The 14,952-nt window shown below is 40.8% G+C and overlaps 16 non-coding genes across 16 annotated transcripts; 9 read left to right on the forward strand and 7 right to left on the reverse strand.

Moving 5' to 3' along the window:
- Window positions 1–909: 909 nt before the first annotated feature.
- On the reverse strand, window positions 910–1,004 carry TRNAI-UAU (transfer RNA isoleucine (anticodon UAU)). Its single transcript has 2 exons — window positions 967–1,004; window positions 910–945 (listed from the first exon to the last, which is right to left on the reverse strand). It is a non-coding gene; the product is annotated as a tRNA-Ile (tRNA).
- A 289-nt stretch (window positions 1,005–1,293) lies between these two features.
- TRNAS-GCU (transfer RNA serine (anticodon GCU)) lies at window positions 1,294–1,375 on the forward strand. The gene has a single exon. It is a non-coding gene; the product is annotated as a tRNA-Ser (tRNA).
- A 1,831-nt stretch (window positions 1,376–3,206) lies between these two features.
- TRNAI-UAU (transfer RNA isoleucine (anticodon UAU)) lies at window positions 3,207–3,301 on the reverse strand. The gene is made up of 2 exons: window positions 3,264–3,301; window positions 3,207–3,242 (listed from the first exon to the last, which is right to left on the reverse strand). It is a non-coding gene; the product is annotated as a tRNA-Ile (tRNA).
- Window positions 3,302–3,590: 289 nt separating this feature from the next.
- On the forward strand, window positions 3,591–3,672 carry TRNAS-GCU (transfer RNA serine (anticodon GCU)). The gene has a single exon. It is a non-coding gene; the product is annotated as a tRNA-Ser (tRNA).
- Window positions 3,673–4,261: 589 nt separating this feature from the next.
- TRNAT-UGU (transfer RNA threonine (anticodon UGU)) lies at window positions 4,262–4,333 on the forward strand. The gene has a single exon. It is a non-coding gene; the product is annotated as a tRNA-Thr (tRNA).
- Window positions 4,334–5,503: 1,170 nt separating this feature from the next.
- TRNAI-UAU (transfer RNA isoleucine (anticodon UAU)) lies at window positions 5,504–5,598 on the reverse strand. The gene is made up of 2 exons: window positions 5,561–5,598; window positions 5,504–5,539 (listed from the first exon to the last, which is right to left on the reverse strand). It is a non-coding gene; the product is annotated as a tRNA-Ile (tRNA).
- A 289-nt stretch (window positions 5,599–5,887) lies between these two features.
- TRNAS-GCU (transfer RNA serine (anticodon GCU)) lies at window positions 5,888–5,969 on the forward strand. Its single transcript has one exon. It is a non-coding gene; the product is annotated as a tRNA-Ser (tRNA).
- A 589-nt stretch (window positions 5,970–6,558) lies between these two features.
- Window positions 6,559–6,632, forward strand: TRNAT-UGU (transfer RNA threonine (anticodon UGU)). The gene has a single exon. It is a non-coding gene; the product is annotated as a tRNA-Thr (tRNA).
- Window positions 6,633–7,802: 1,170 nt separating this feature from the next.
- Window positions 7,803–7,897, reverse strand: TRNAI-UAU (transfer RNA isoleucine (anticodon UAU)). Its single transcript has 2 exons — window positions 7,860–7,897; window positions 7,803–7,838 (listed from the first exon to the last, which is right to left on the reverse strand). It is a non-coding gene; the product is annotated as a tRNA-Ile (tRNA).
- Window positions 7,898–8,186: 289 nt separating this feature from the next.
- TRNAS-GCU (transfer RNA serine (anticodon GCU)) lies at window positions 8,187–8,268 on the forward strand. The gene has a single exon. It is a non-coding gene; the product is annotated as a tRNA-Ser (tRNA).
- A 1,831-nt stretch (window positions 8,269–10,099) lies between these two features.
- Window positions 10,100–10,194, reverse strand: TRNAI-UAU (transfer RNA isoleucine (anticodon UAU)). The gene is made up of 2 exons: window positions 10,157–10,194; window positions 10,100–10,135 (listed from the first exon to the last, which is right to left on the reverse strand). It is a non-coding gene; the product is annotated as a tRNA-Ile (tRNA).
- A 289-nt stretch (window positions 10,195–10,483) lies between these two features.
- Window positions 10,484–10,565, forward strand: TRNAS-GCU (transfer RNA serine (anticodon GCU)). Its single transcript has one exon. It is a non-coding gene; the product is annotated as a tRNA-Ser (tRNA).
- Window positions 10,566–11,154: 589 nt separating this feature from the next.
- Window positions 11,155–11,226, forward strand: TRNAT-UGU (transfer RNA threonine (anticodon UGU)). The gene has a single exon. It is a non-coding gene; the product is annotated as a tRNA-Thr (tRNA).
- A 1,170-nt stretch (window positions 11,227–12,396) lies between these two features.
- Window positions 12,397–12,491, reverse strand: TRNAI-UAU (transfer RNA isoleucine (anticodon UAU)). Its single transcript has 2 exons — window positions 12,454–12,491; window positions 12,397–12,432 (listed from the first exon to the last, which is right to left on the reverse strand). It is a non-coding gene; the product is annotated as a tRNA-Ile (tRNA).
- A 289-nt stretch (window positions 12,492–12,780) lies between these two features.
- Window positions 12,781–12,862, forward strand: TRNAS-GCU (transfer RNA serine (anticodon GCU)). Its single transcript has one exon. It is a non-coding gene; the product is annotated as a tRNA-Ser (tRNA).
- A 1,831-nt stretch (window positions 12,863–14,693) lies between these two features.
- Window positions 14,694–14,788, reverse strand: TRNAI-UAU (transfer RNA isoleucine (anticodon UAU)). Its single transcript has 2 exons — window positions 14,751–14,788; window positions 14,694–14,729 (listed from the first exon to the last, which is right to left on the reverse strand). It is a non-coding gene; the product is annotated as a tRNA-Ile (tRNA).
- Between the last annotated feature and the right edge of the window lie 164 nt (window positions 14,789–14,952).

The following is a 14,952-nucleotide window of genomic DNA, read 5'->3' on the forward strand; positions in this document are numbered from 1 at the left end:
AGGCAGAGCGAGGACTAGGACGTCTGTTCCGACTGAGTCTGCATCCACAGAAAGGATGAAATAAGGCTCTAGAAATTTCAACAAGGAGATATGAACTTCATCCCCCTTAAAATACTTTTTCTCCCAGATACCCCGGCTCTTAGTCAAATGAGGTTAATCTTCAAAACCCCACCCCCACTAACCATAAATATTCACCTCTCCTGCTGTCCATTCAATTGATACAAGGTATCTTGTACATGGAGAGAATGTGAGAAAAAGCAGAATTGCTTCATAGATTTGGTGACCTTGGATGGGTGGGCTGGATAAAGAAGTGAACTTGGTTTCCGGAAAGGGAGTATCATGATGGGAATGAGGAAAAGAGAACATGGACCACATTCACAGGTTAGAGAAATAAATGTAATAGGTTGAATGGTTTTGAAAAGCTAGCTTTGAGCAGGAATTGTTTTTTAAAATTGCAAAGAACTAAAAAAGTCAATGTGGGATTGGAGGCACAATCTGAGCAGAAAGCACCATAAGCTGCTATGGTGCAACTCTTATGTTGACTAGAAACTTTAATATGATGATGCTCTTCTTTTGATATTTCTTTGAGTTACATTTTATTGTATGTAGCTGACACAGCACTGTTTGCAGCTCCTCAGTTTATGGTTATCCCGTGACAACAATGTATTCATCATATTTATTATTCTACAAAAGTATTTTTAAATGCACTGATGTGGTGTTTGCATGCTATGCAAGATGGTACATCATTGAATGTTTATAAGGAGCATCGCATAGGATATGTGATATTTGGCACCTGGAGGAGTCGGACACGCAGATCCTGAAAAGAAGTTAAGACTCTATAGCAAGAGCCGTCTTTATTCTGAGTCTAATCTTTACTTTTAGTGAAATGGTTTATGAAAACCAATCAACTGCTCCAGGTGAGGCTCGAACTCACAACCTCGGCATGGCTCAGTGCAAGTACTGCTGTATAAGTACCGCGCACTAACCGATTGCGCCACTGGAGCTCACTGTTTTCATTTCTCCCCATTTGAGCCATCTAGTGCTAACCAAGTAGATACTGCACTGCTCCATTATTCACTGTGCAAGATCGACTCACATGCTAGCATGTTATCATGACTATTAAAAATACAGTCCAAATGGAATAGATTTGATAATTCTGCTATATCGTGTGCTCTGTCTATTGAACACCCCATACATTTGCCGTTCTGACACAGTCTAGGATAAACTTATGCTTATTTTTAATTAGCACATAGTTAGAATTTCACCAAAAATGAAATATAGGCTCCTAAGGCAGACGAGGTGGCCGAGTGGTTAAGGCAATGGACTGCTAATCCATTGTGCTCTGCACGCGTGGGTTCGAATCCCACCTTCGTCGGAAAGCCATCAGACACTCTTTTGAAGGTGAGCATGTCTTGTAGTACAATTACACTCTCTTTCAAGACACTGCCATAATCCACTAGAAGGGCCCAACTGACTATTCCATTATGGCATTTATGTCAAATAAAGGGAAGTATTTTGTGCTTAATTGAAATTAGATCTTTCATGAAGTGTCCAGAGGATTGCCTATTCCTCACTCCTGGCCTTCCAACCAGTTTGGATAGATAGACTGATAAGAAAGCATTTCTTACTCCTAAAGTTTCAGCCGTCTCAAGTGTATGAGTGTTTACATTTGTCTGCCCCACAGAGACAGATCACTTCTAATAAGTGAGTTCTCTATCTGTCACTGATTGCGGACATACTCACTAGAGCTTTCAGTATGGTCATAAATGTGAATACTCTTATGTTCTCAAATCAAAATGGAGTTTTTCCTACTTTCAAGAAAAGTGTCTTAAGCATGCTCTTCGATTTGTGCACGCATGTAGACATTCAAATGCAACTGCATTTCCATACAGAGTCTCAAAATCATAGATATCTTCATACCGCAGTAAGAATACATGTTGCGATTTACAAACTGCAGGCAGACTGGCCTTGTAGCACAGTGGCAGAGCACTGGTCTTGTAAACCAGGGGTCATGAATTCAAGCCTCATCAGGGCCTTTTTATATGTGTGTTTCTGTATGTTGTTTTCAAGTCATTCTTTCTAGGAGTCACACCTTGTCTTAAGTTTGCTTATTGACAAGCTTCCCTTTCCATCTTTCATCTTATCAAGAAGACTTCATGAAAACCATTGAACCATAAACTATTGCCTCACCCCTTCCGATCGCCTGACGAACGCCTGACAAACGCCATTCTCACCCCGCCGGGCAAGCCCTGCCGGGCAAAGCCAAATAAGCCATGCATATTTAGAGTTCCTTTGAAAGGCAGAGCGAGGACTAGGACGTCTGTTCCGACTGAGTCTGCATCCACAGAAAGGATGAAATAAGGCTCTAGAAATTTCACCAAGGAGATATGAACTTCATCCCCCTTAAAATACTTTTTCTCCCAGATACCCCGGCTCTTAGTCAAATGAGGTTAATCTTCAAAACCCCACCCCCACTAACCATAAATATTCACCTCTCCTGCTGTCCATTCAATTGATACAAGGTATCTTGTACATGGAGAGAATGTGAGAAAAAGCAGAATTGCTTCATAGATTTGGTGACTTTGGATGGGTGGGCTGGATAAAGAAGTGAACTTGGTTTCCGGAAAGGGAGTATCATGATGGGAATGAGGAAAAGAGAACATGGACCACATTCACAGGTTAGAGAAATAAATGTAATAGGTTGAATGGTTTTGAAAAGCTAGCTTTGAGCAGGAATTGTTTTTTAAAATTGCAAAGAACTAAAAAAGTCAATGTGGGATTGAAGGCACAATCTGAGCAGAAAGCACCATAAGCTGCTATGGTGCAACTCTTATGTTGACTAGAAACTTTAATATGATGATGCTCTTCTTTTGATATTTCTTTGAGTTACATTTTATTGTATGTAGCTGACACAGCACTGTTTGCAGCTCCTCAGTTTATGGTTATCCCGTGACAACAATGTATTCATCATATTTATTATTCTACAAAAGTATTTTTAAATGCACTGATGTGGTGTTTGCATGCTATGCAAGATGGTACATCATTGAATGTTTATAAGGAGCATCGCATAGGATATGTGATATTTGGCACCTGGAGGAGTCGGACACGCAGATCCTGAAAAGAAGTTAAGACTCTATAGCAAGAGCCGTCTTTATTCTGAGTCTAATCTTTACTTTTAGTGAAATGGTTTATGAAAACCAATCAACTGCTCCAGGTGAGGCTCGAACTCACAACCTCGGCATGGCTCAGTGCAAGTACTGCTGTATAAGTACCGCGCGCTAACCGATTGCGCCACTGGAGCTCACTGTTTTCATTTCTCCCCATTTGAGCCATCTAGTGCTAACCAAGTAGATACTGCACTGCTCCATTATTCACTGTGCAAGATCGACTCACATGCTAGCATGTTATCATGACTATTAAAAATACAGTCCAAATGGAATAGATTTGATAATTCTGCTATATCGTGTGCTCTGTCTATTGAACACCCCATACATTTGCCGTTCTGACACAGTCTAGGATAAACTTATGCTTATTTTTAATTAGCACATAGTTAGAATTTCACCAAAAATGAAATATAGGCTCCTAAGGCAGACGAGGTGGCCGAGTGGTTAAGGCGATGGACTGCTAATCCATTGTGCTCTGCACGCGTGGGTTCGAATCCCACCTTCGTCGGAAAGCCATCAGACACTCTTTTGAAGGTGAGCATGTCTTGTAGTACAATTACACTCTCTTTCAAGACACTGCCATAATCCACTAGAAGGGCCCAACTGACTATTCCATTATGGCATTTATGTCAAATAAAGGGAAGTATTTTGTGCTTAATTGAAATTAGATCTTTCATGAAGTGTCCAGAGGATTGCCTATTCCTCACTCCTGGCCTTCCAACCAGTTTGGATAGATAGACTGATAAAAAAGCATTTCTTACTCCTAAAGTTTCAGCCGTCTCAAGTGTATGAGTGTTTACATTTGTCTGCCCCACAGAGACAGATCACTTCTAATAAGTGAGTTCTCTATCTGTCACTGATTGCGGACATACTCACTAGAGCTTTCAGTATGGTCATAAATGTGAATACTCTTATGTTCTCAAATCAAAATGGAGTTTTTCCTACTTTCAAGAAAAGTGTCTTAAGCATGCTCTTCGATTTGTGCACGCATGTAGACATTCAAATGCAACTGCATTTCCATACAGAGTCTCAAAATCATAGATATCTTCATACCGCAGTAAGAATACATGTTGCGATTTACAAACTGCAGGCATACCGGCCTTGTAGCTCAGTGGCAGAGCACTGGTCTTGTAAACCAGGGGTCATGAGTTCAAGCCTCATCAGGGCCTTTTTATATGTGTGTTTCTGTATGTTGTTTTTAAGTCATTCTTTCTAGGAGTCACACCTTGTCTTAAGTTTGCTTATTGACAAGCTTCCCTTTCCATCTTTCATCTTATCAAGAAGACTTCATGAAAAACATTAAACCATAAACTATTGCCTCACCCCTTCCGATCGCCTGACGAACGCCTGACAAACGCCATTCTCACCCCGTCGGGCAAGCCCTGCCGGGCAAAGCCAAATAAGCCATGCATATTTAGAGTTCCTTTGAAAGGCAGAGCGAGGACTAGGACGTCTGTTCCGACTGAGTCTGCATCCACAGAAAGGATGAAATAAGGCTCTAGAAATTTCACCAAGGAGATATGAACTTCATCCCCCTTAAAATACTTTTTCTCCCAGATACCCCGGCTCTTAGTCAAATGAGGTTAATCTTCAAAACCCCACCCCCACTAACCATAAATATTCACCTCTCCTGCTGTCCATTCAATTGATACAAGGTATCTTGTACATGGAGAGAATGTGAGAAAAAGCAGAATTGCTTCATAGATTTGGTGACCTTGGATGGGTGGGCTGGATAAAGAAGTGAACTTGGTTTCCGGAAAGGGAGTATCATGATGGGAATGAGGAAAAGAGAACATGGACCACATTCACAGGTTAGAGAAATAAATGTAATAGGTTGAATGGTTTTGAAAAGCTAGCTTTGAGCAGGAATTGTTTTTTAAAATTGCAAAGAACTAAAAAAGTCAATGTGGGATTGGAGGCACAATCTGAGCAGAAAGCACCATAAGCTGCTATGGTGCAACTCTTATGTTGACTAGAAACTTTAATATGATGATGCTCTTCTTTTGATATTTCTTTGAGTTAAATTTTATTGTATGTAGCTGACACAGCACTGTTTGCAGCTCCTCAGTTTATGGTTATCCCGTGACAACAATGTATTCATCATATTTATTATTCTACAAAAGTATTTTTAAATGCACTGATGTGGTGTTTGCATGCTATGCAAGATGGTACATCATTGAATGTTTATAAGGAGCATCGCATAGGATATGTGATATTTGGCACCTGGAGGAGTCGGACACGCAGATCCTGAAAAGAAGTTAAGACTCTATAGCAAGAGCCGTCTTTATTCTGAGTCTAATCTTTACTTTTAGTGAAATGGTTTATGAAAACCAATCAACTGCTCCAGGTGAGGCTCGAACTCACAACCTCGGCATGGCTCAGTGCAAGTACTGCTGTATAAGTACCGCGCGCTAACCGATTGCGCCACTGGAGATCACTGTTTTCATTTCTCCCCATTTGAGCCATCTAGTGCTAACCAAGTAGATACTGCACTGCTCCATTATTCACTGTGCAAGATCGACTCACATGCTAGCATGTTATCATGACTATTAAAAATACAGTCCAAATGGAATAGATTTGATAATTCTGCTATATCGTGTGCTCTGTCTATTGAACACCCCATACATTTGCCGTTCTGAAACAGTCTAGGATAAACTTATGCTTATTTTTAATTAGCACATAGTTAGAATTTCACCAAAAATGAAATATAGGCTCCTAAGGCAGACGAGGTGGCCGAGTGGTTAAGGCGATGGACTGCTAATCCATTGTGCTCTGCACGCGTGGGTTCGAATCCCACCTTCGTCGGAAAGCCATCAGACACTCTTTTGAAGGTGAGCATGTCTTGTAGTACAATTACACTCTCTTTCAAGACACTGCCATAATCCACTAGAAGGGCCCAACTGACTATTCCATTATGGCATTTATGTCAAATAAAGGGAATTATTTTGTGCTTAATTGAAATTAGATCTTTCATGAAGTGTCCAGAGGATCGCCTATTCCTCACTCCTGGCCTTCCAACCAGTTTGGATAGATAGACTGATAAGAAAGCATTTCTTACTCCTAAAGTTTCAGCCGTCTCAAGTGTATGAGTGTTTACATTTGTCTGCCCCACAGAGACAGATCACTTCTAATAAGTGAGTTCTCTATCTGTCACTGATTGCGGACATACTCACTAGAGCTTTCAGTATGGTCATAAATGTGAATACTCTTATGTTCTCAAATCAAAATGGAGTTTTTCCTACTTTCAAGAAAAGTGTCTTAAGCATGCTCTTCGATTTGTGCACGCATGTAGACATTCAAATGCAACTGCATTTCCATACAGAGTCTCAAAATCATAGATATCTTCATACCGCAGTAAGAATACATGTTGCGATTTACAAACTGCAGGCAGACCGGCCTTGTAGCTCAGTGGCAGAGCACTGGTCTTGTAAACCAGGGGTCATGAGAGTTCAAGCCTCATCAGGGCCTTTTTATATGTGTGTTTCTGTATGTTGTTTTCAAGTCATTCTTTCTAGGAGTCACACCTTGTCTTAAGTTTGCTTATTGACAAGCTTCCCTTTCCATCTTTCATCTTATCAAGAAGACTTCATGAAAACCATTGAACCATAAACTATTGCCTCACCCCTTCCGATCGCCTGACGAACGCCTGACAAACGCCATTCTCACCCCGCCGGGCAAGCCCTGCCGGGCAAAGCCAAATAAGCCATGCATATTTAAAGTTCCTTTGAAAGGCAGAGCGAGGACTAGGACGTCTGTTCCGACTGAGTCTGCATCCACAGAAAGGATGAAATAAGGCTCTAGAAATTTCAACAAGGAGATATGAACTTCATCCCCCTTAAAATACTTTTTCTCCCAGATACCCCGGCTCTTAGTCAAATGAGGTTAATCTTCAAAACCCCACCCCCACTAACCATAAATATTCACCTCTCCTGCTGTCCATTCAATTGATACAAGGTATCTTGTACATGGAGAGAATGTGAGAAAAAGCAGAATTGCTTCATAGATTTGGTGACCTTGGATGGGTGGGCTGGATAAAGAAGTGAACTTGGTTTCCGGAAAGGGAGTATCATGATGGGAATGAGGAAAAGAGAACATGGACCACATTCACAGGTTAGAGAAATAAATGTAATAGGTTGAATGGTTTTGAAAAGCTAGCTTTGAGCAGGAATTGTTTTTTAAAATTGCAAAGAACTAAAAAAGTCAATGTGGGATTGGAGGCACAATCTGAGCAGAAAGCACCATAAGCTGCTATGGTGCAACTCTTATGTTGACTAGAAACTTTAATATGATGATGCTCTTCTTTTGATATTTCTTTGAGTTACATTTTATTGTATGTAGCTGACACAGCACTGTTTGCAGCTCCTCAGTTTATGGTTATCCCGTGACAACAATGTATTCATCATATTTATTATTCTACAAAAGTATTTTTAAATGCACTGATGTGGTGTTTGCATGCTATGCAAGATGGTACATCATTGAATGTTTATAAGGAGCATCGCATAGGATATGTGATATTTGGCACCTGGAGGAGTCGGACACGCAGATCCTGAAAAGAAGTTAAGACTCTATAGCAAGAGCCGTCTTTATTCTGAGTCTAATCTTTACTTTTAGTGAAATGGTTTATGAAAACCAATCAACTGCTCCAGGTGAGGCTCGAACTCACAACCTCGGCATGGCTCAGTGCAAGTACTGCTGTATAAGTACCGCGCACTAACCGATTGCGCCACTGGAGCTCACTGTTTTCATTTCTCCCCATTTGAGCCATCTAGTGCTAACCAAGTAGATACTGCACTGCTCCATTATTCACTGTGCAAGATCGACTCACATGCTAGCATGTTATCATGACTATTAAAAATACAGTCCAAATGGAATAGATTTGATAATTCTGCTATATCGTGTGCTCTGTCTATTGAACACCCCATACATTTGCCGTTCTGACACAGTCTAGGATAAACTTATGCTTATTTTTAATTAGCACATAGTTAGAATTTCACCAAAAATGAAATATAGGCTCCTAAGGCAGACGAGGTGGCCGAGTGGTTAAGGCAATGGACTGCTAATCCATTGTGCTCTGCACGCGTGGGTTCGAATCCCACCTTCGTCGGAAAGCCATCAGACACTCTTTTGAAGGTGAGCATGTCTTGTAGTACAATTACACTCTCTTTCAAGACACTGCCATAATCCACTAGAAGGGCCCAACTGACTATTCCATTATGGCATTTATGTCAAATAAAGGGAAGTATTTTGTGCTTAATTGAAATTAGATCTTTCATGAAGTGTCCAGAGGATTGCCTATTCCTCACTCCTGGCCTTCCAACCAGTTTGGATAGATAGACTGATAAGAAAGCATTTCTTACTCCTAAAGTTTCAGCCGTCTCAAGTGTATGAGTGTTTACATTTGTCTGCCCCACAGAGACAGATCACTTCTAATAAGTGAGTTCTCTATCTGTCACTGATTGCGGACATACTCACTAGAGCTTTCAGTATGGTCATAAATGTGAATACTCTTATGTTCTCAAATCAAAATGGAGTTTTTCCTACTTTCAAGAAAAGTGTCTTAAGCATGCTCTTCGATTTGTGCACGCATGTAGACATTCAAATGCAACTGCATTTCCATACAGAGTCTCAAAATCATAGATATCTTCATACCGCAGTAAGAATACATGTTGCGATTTACAAACTGCAGGCAGACTGGCCTTGTAGCACAGTGGCAGAGCACTGGTCTTGTAAACCAGGGGTCATGAATTCAAGCCTCATCAGGGCCTTTTTATATGTGTGTTTCTGTATGTTGTTTTCAAGTCATTCTTTCTAGGAGTCACACCTTGTCTTAAGTTTGCTTATTGACAAGCTTCCCTTTCCATCTTTCATCTTATCAAGAAGACTTCATGAAAACCATTGAACCATAAACTATTGCCTCACCCCTTCCGATCGCCTGACGAACGCCTGACAAACGCCATTCTCACCCCGCCGGGCAAGCCCTGCCGGGCAAAGCCAAATAAGCCATGCATATTTAGAGTTCCTTTGAAAGGCAGAGCGAGGACTAGGACGTCTGTTCCGACTGAGTCTGCATCCACAGAAAGGATGAAATAAGGCTCTAGAAATTTCACCAAGGAGATATGAACTTCATCCCCCTTAAAATACTTTTTCTCCCAGATACCCCGGCTCTTAGTCAAATGAGGTTAATCTTCAAAACCCCACCCCCACTAACCATAAATATTCACCTCTCCTGCTGTCCATTCAATTGATACAAGGTATCTTGTACATGGAGAGAATGTGAGAAAAAGCAGAATTGCTTCATAGATTTGGTGACTTTGGATGGGTGGGCTGGATAAAGAAGTGAACTTGGTTTCCGGAAAGGGAGTATCATGATGGGAATGAGGAAAAGAGAACATGGACCACATTCACAGGTTAGAGAAATAAATGTAATAGGTTGAATGGTTTTGAAAAGCTAGCTTTGAGCAGGAATTGTTTTTTAAAATTGCAAAGAACTAAAAAAGTCAATGTGGGATTGGAGGCACAATCTGAGCAGAAAGCACCATAAGCTGCTATGGTGCAACTCTTATGTTGACTAGAAACTTTAATATGATGATGCTCTTCTTTTGATATTTCTTTGAGTTAAATTTTATTGTATGTAGCTGACACAGCACTGTTTGCAGCTCCTCAGTTTATGGTTATCCCGTGACAACAATGTATTCATCATATTTATTATTCTACAAGAGTATTTTTAAATGCACTGATGTGGTGTTTGCATGCTATGCAAGATGGTACATCATTGAATGTTTATAAGGAGCATCGCATAGGATATGTGATATTTGGCACCTGGAGGAGTCGGACACGCAGATCCTGAAAAGAAGTTAAGACTCTATAGCAAGAGCCGTCTTTATTCTGAGTCTAATCTTTACTTTTAGTGAAATGGTTTATGAAAACCAATCAACTGCTCCAGGTGAGGCTCGAACTCACAACCTCGGCATGGCTCAGTGCAAGTACTGCTGTATAAGTACCGCGCGCTAACCGATTGCGCCACTGGAGATCACTGTTTTCATTTCTCCCCATTTGAGCCATCTAGTGCTAACCAAGTAGATACTGCACTGCTCCATTATTCACTGTGCAAGATCGACTCACATGCTAGCATGTTATCATGACTATTAAAAATACAGTCCAAATGGAATAGATTTGATAATTCTGCTATATCGTGTGCTCTGTCTATTGAACACCCCATACATTTGCCGTTCTGAAACAGTCTAGGATAAACTTATGCTTATTTTTAATTAGCACATAGTTAGAATTTCACCAAAAATGAAATATAAGCTCCTAAGGCAGACGAGGTGGCCGAGTGGTTAAGGCGATGGACTGCTAATCCATTGTGCTCTGCACGCGTGGGTTCGAATCCCACCTTCGTCGGAAAGCCATCAGACACTCTTTTGAAGGTGAGCATGTCTTGTAGTACAATTACACTCTCTTTCAAGACACTGCCATAATCCACTAGAAGGGCCCAACTGACTATTCCATTATGGCATTTATGTCAAATAAAGGGAATTATTTTGTGCTTAATTGAAATTAGATCTTTCATGAAGTGTCCAGAGGATTGCCTATTCCTCACTCCTGGCCTTCCAACCAGTTTGGATAGATAGACTGATAAAAAAGCATTTCTTACTCCTAAAGTTTCAGCCGTCTCAAGTGTATGAGTGTTTACATTTGTCTGCCCCACAGAGACAGATCACTTCTAATAAGTGAGTTCTCTATCTGTCACTGATTGCGGACATACTCACTAGAGCTTTCAGTATGGTCATAAATGTGAATACTCTTATGTTCTCAAATCAAAATGGAGTTTTTCCTACTTTCAAGAAAAGTGTCTTAAGCATGCTCTTCGATTTGTGCACGCATGTAGACATTCAAATGCAACTGCATTTCCATACAGAGTCTCAAAATCATAGATATCTTCATACCGCAGTAAGAATACATGTTGCGATTTACAAACTGCAGGCAGACCGGCCTTGTAGCTCAGTGGCAGAGCACTGGTCTTGTAAACCAGGGGTCATGAGTTCAAGCCTCATCAGGGCCTTTTTATATGTGTGTTTCTGTATGTTGTTTTTAAGTCATTCTTTCTAGGAGTCACACCTTGTCTTAAGTTTGCTTATTGACAAGCTTCCCTTTCCATCTTTCATCTTATCAAGAAGACTTCATGAAAACCATTGAACCATAAACTATTGCCTCACCCCTTCCGATCGCCTGACGAACGCCTGACAAACGCCATTCTCACCCCGCCGGGCAAGCCCTGCCGGGCAAAGCCAAATAAGCCATGCATATTTAGAGTTCCTTTGAAAGGCAGAGCGAGGACTAGGACGTCTGTTCCGACTGAGTCTGCATCCACAGAAAGGATGAAATAAGGCTCTAGAAATTTCACCAAGGAGATATGAACTTCATCCCCCTTAAAATACTTTTTCTCCCAGATACCCCGGCTCTTAGTCAAATGAGGTTAATCTTCAAAACCCCACCCCCACTAACCATAAATATTCACCTCTCCTGCTGTCCATTCAATTGATACAAGGTATCTTGTACATGGAGAGAATGTGAGAAAAAGCAGAATTGCTTCATAGATTTGGTGACCTTGGATGGGTGGGCTGGATAAAGAAGTGAACTTGGTTTCCGGAAAGGGAGTATCATGATGGGAATGAGGAAAAGAGAACATGGACCACATTCACAGGTTAGAGAAATAAATGTAATAGGTTGAATGGTTTTGAAAAGCTAGCTTTGAGCAGGAATTGTTTTTTAAAATTGCAAAGAACTAAAAAAGTCAATGTGGGATTGGAGGCACAATCTGAGCAGAAAGCACCATAAGCTGCTATGGTGCAACTCTTATGTTGACTAGAAACTTTAATATGATGATGCTCTTCTTTTGATATTTCTTTGAGTTAAATTTTATTGTATGTAGCTGACACAGCACTGTTTGCAGCTCCTCAGTTTATGGTTATCCCGTGACAACAATGTATTCATCATATTTATTATTCTACAAAAGTATTTTTAAATGCACTGATGTGGTGTTTGCATGCTATGCAAGATGGTACATCATTGAATGTTTATAAGGAGCATCGCATAGGATATGTGATATTTGGCACCTGGAGGAGTCGGACACGCAGATCCTGAAAAGAAGTTAAGACTCTCTAGCAAGAGCCGTCTTTATTCTGAGTCTAATCTTTCCTTTCAGTGAAATGGTTTATGAAAACCAATCAACTGCTCCAGGTGAGGCTCGAACTCACAACCTCAGCATGGCTTAGTGCAAGTACTGCTGTATAAGTACCGCGCGCTAACCGATTGCGCCACTGGAGCTCGCTGTTTTCATTTCTCCCCATTTGAGCCATCTAGTGCTAACCAAGTAGATACTGCACTGCTCCATTATTCACTGTGCAAGATCGACTCACATGCTAGCATGTTATCATGACTATTAAAAATACAGTCCAAATGGAATAGATTTGATAATTCTGCTATATCGTGTGCTCTGTCTATTGAACACCCCATACATTTGCCGTTCTGACACAGTCTAGGATAAACTTATGCTTATTTTTAATTAGCACATAGTTAGAATTTCACCAAAAATGAAATATAGGCCCCCAAGGCAGAAGAGGTGGCCGAGTGGTTAAGGCGATGGACTGCTAATCCATTGTGCTCTGCACGCGTGGGTTCGAATCCCACCTTCGTCGGAAAGCCATCAGACACTCTTTTGAAGGTGAGCATGTCTCGTAGTACAATTACACTCTCTTTCAAGACACTGCCATAATCCACTAGAAGGGCCCAACTGACTATTCCATTATGGCATTTATGTCAAATAAAGGGAAGTATTTTGTGCTTAATTGAAATTAGATCTTTCATGAAGTGTCCAGAGGATCGCCTATTCCTCACTCCTGGCCTTCCAACCAGTTTGGATAGATAGACTGATAAGAAAGCATTTCTTACTCCTAAAGTTTCAGCCGTCTCAAGTGTATGAGTGTTTACATTTGTCTGCCCCACAGAGACAGATCACTTCTAATAAGTGAGTTCTCTATCTGTCACTGATTGCGGACATACTCACTAGAGCTTTCAGTATGGTCATAAATGTGAATACTCTTATGTTCTCAAATCAAAATGGAGTTTTTCCTACTTTCAAGAAAAGTGTCTTAAGCATGCTCTTCGATTTGTGCACGCATGTAGACATTCAAATGCAACTGCATTTCCATACAGAGTCTCAAAATCATAGATATCTTCATACCGCAGTAAGAATACATGTTGCGATTTACAAACTGCAGGCAGACTGGCCTTGTAGCACAGTGGCAGAGCACTGGTCTTGTAAACCAGGGGTCATGAATTCAAGCCTCATCAGGGCCTTTTTATATGTGTGTTTCTGTATGTTGTTTTCAAGTCATTCTTTCTAGGAGTCACACCTTGTCTTAAGTTTGCTTATTGACAAGCTTCCCTTTCCATCTTTCATCTTATCAAGAAGACTTCATGAAAACCATTGAACCATAAACTATTGCCTCACCCCTTCCGATCGCCTGACGAACGCCTGACAAACGCCATTCTCACCCCGCCGGGCAAGCCCTGCCGGGCAAAGCCAAATAAGCCATGCATATTTAGAGTTCCTTTGAAAGGCAGAGCGAGGACTAGGACGTCTGTTCCGACTGAGTCTGCATCCACAGAAAGGATGAAATAAGGCTCTAGAAATTTCACCAAGGAGATATGAACTTCATCCCCCTTAAAATACTTTTTCTCCCAGATACCCCGGCTCTTAGTCAAATGAGGTTAATCTTCAAAACCCCACCCCCACTAACCATAAATATTCACCTCTCCTGCTGTCCATTCAATTGATACAAGGTATCTTGTACATGGAGAGAATGTGAGAAAAAGCAGAATTGCTTCATAGATTTGGTGACTTTGGATGGGTGGGCTGGATAAAGAAGTGAACTTGGTTTCCGGAAAGGGAGTATCATGATGGGAATGAGGAAAAGAGAACATGGACCACATTCACAGGTTAGAGAAATAAATGTAATAGGTTGAATGGTTTTGAAAAGCTAGCTTTGAGCAGGAATTGTTTTTTAAAATTGCAAAGAACTAAAAAAGTCAATGTGGGATTGAAGGCACAATCTGAGCAGAAAGCACCATAAGCTGCTATGGTGCAACTCTTATGTTGACTAGAAACTTTAATATGATGATGCTCTTCTTTTGATATTTCTTTGAGTTACATTTTATTGTATGTAGCTGACACAGCACTGTTTGCAGCTCCTCAGTTTATGGTTATCCCGTGACAACAATGTATTCATCATATTTATTATTCTACAAAAGTATTTTTAAATGCACTGATGTGGTGTTTGCATGCTATGCAAGATGGTACATCATTGAATGTTTATAAGGAGCATCGCATAGGATATGTGATATTTGGCACCTGGAGGAGTCGGACACGCAGATCCTGAAAAGAAGTTAAGACTCTATAGCAAGAGCCGTCTTTATTCTGAGTCTAATCTTTACTTTTAGTGAAATGGTTTATGAAAACCAATCAACTGCTCCAGGTGAGGCTCGAACTCACAACCTCGGCATGGCTCAGTGCAAGTACTGCTGTATAAGTACCGCGCGCTAACCGATTGCGCCACTGGAGCTCACTGTTTTCATTTCTCCCCATTTGAGCCATCTAGTGCTAACCAAGTAGATACTGCACTGCTCCATTATTCACTGTGCAAGATCGACTCACATGCTAGCATGTTATCATGACTATTAAAAATACAGTCCAAATGGAATAGATTTGATAATTCTGCTATATCGT

This window comes from Lissotriton vulgaris, chromosome 5 (genome assembly GCF_964263255.1).
Source record: "Lissotriton vulgaris chromosome 5, aLisVul1.2, whole genome shotgun sequence".
In the NCBI taxonomy this organism is placed as follows: domain Eukaryota; kingdom Metazoa; phylum Chordata; class Amphibia; order Caudata; family Salamandridae; genus Lissotriton; species Lissotriton vulgaris.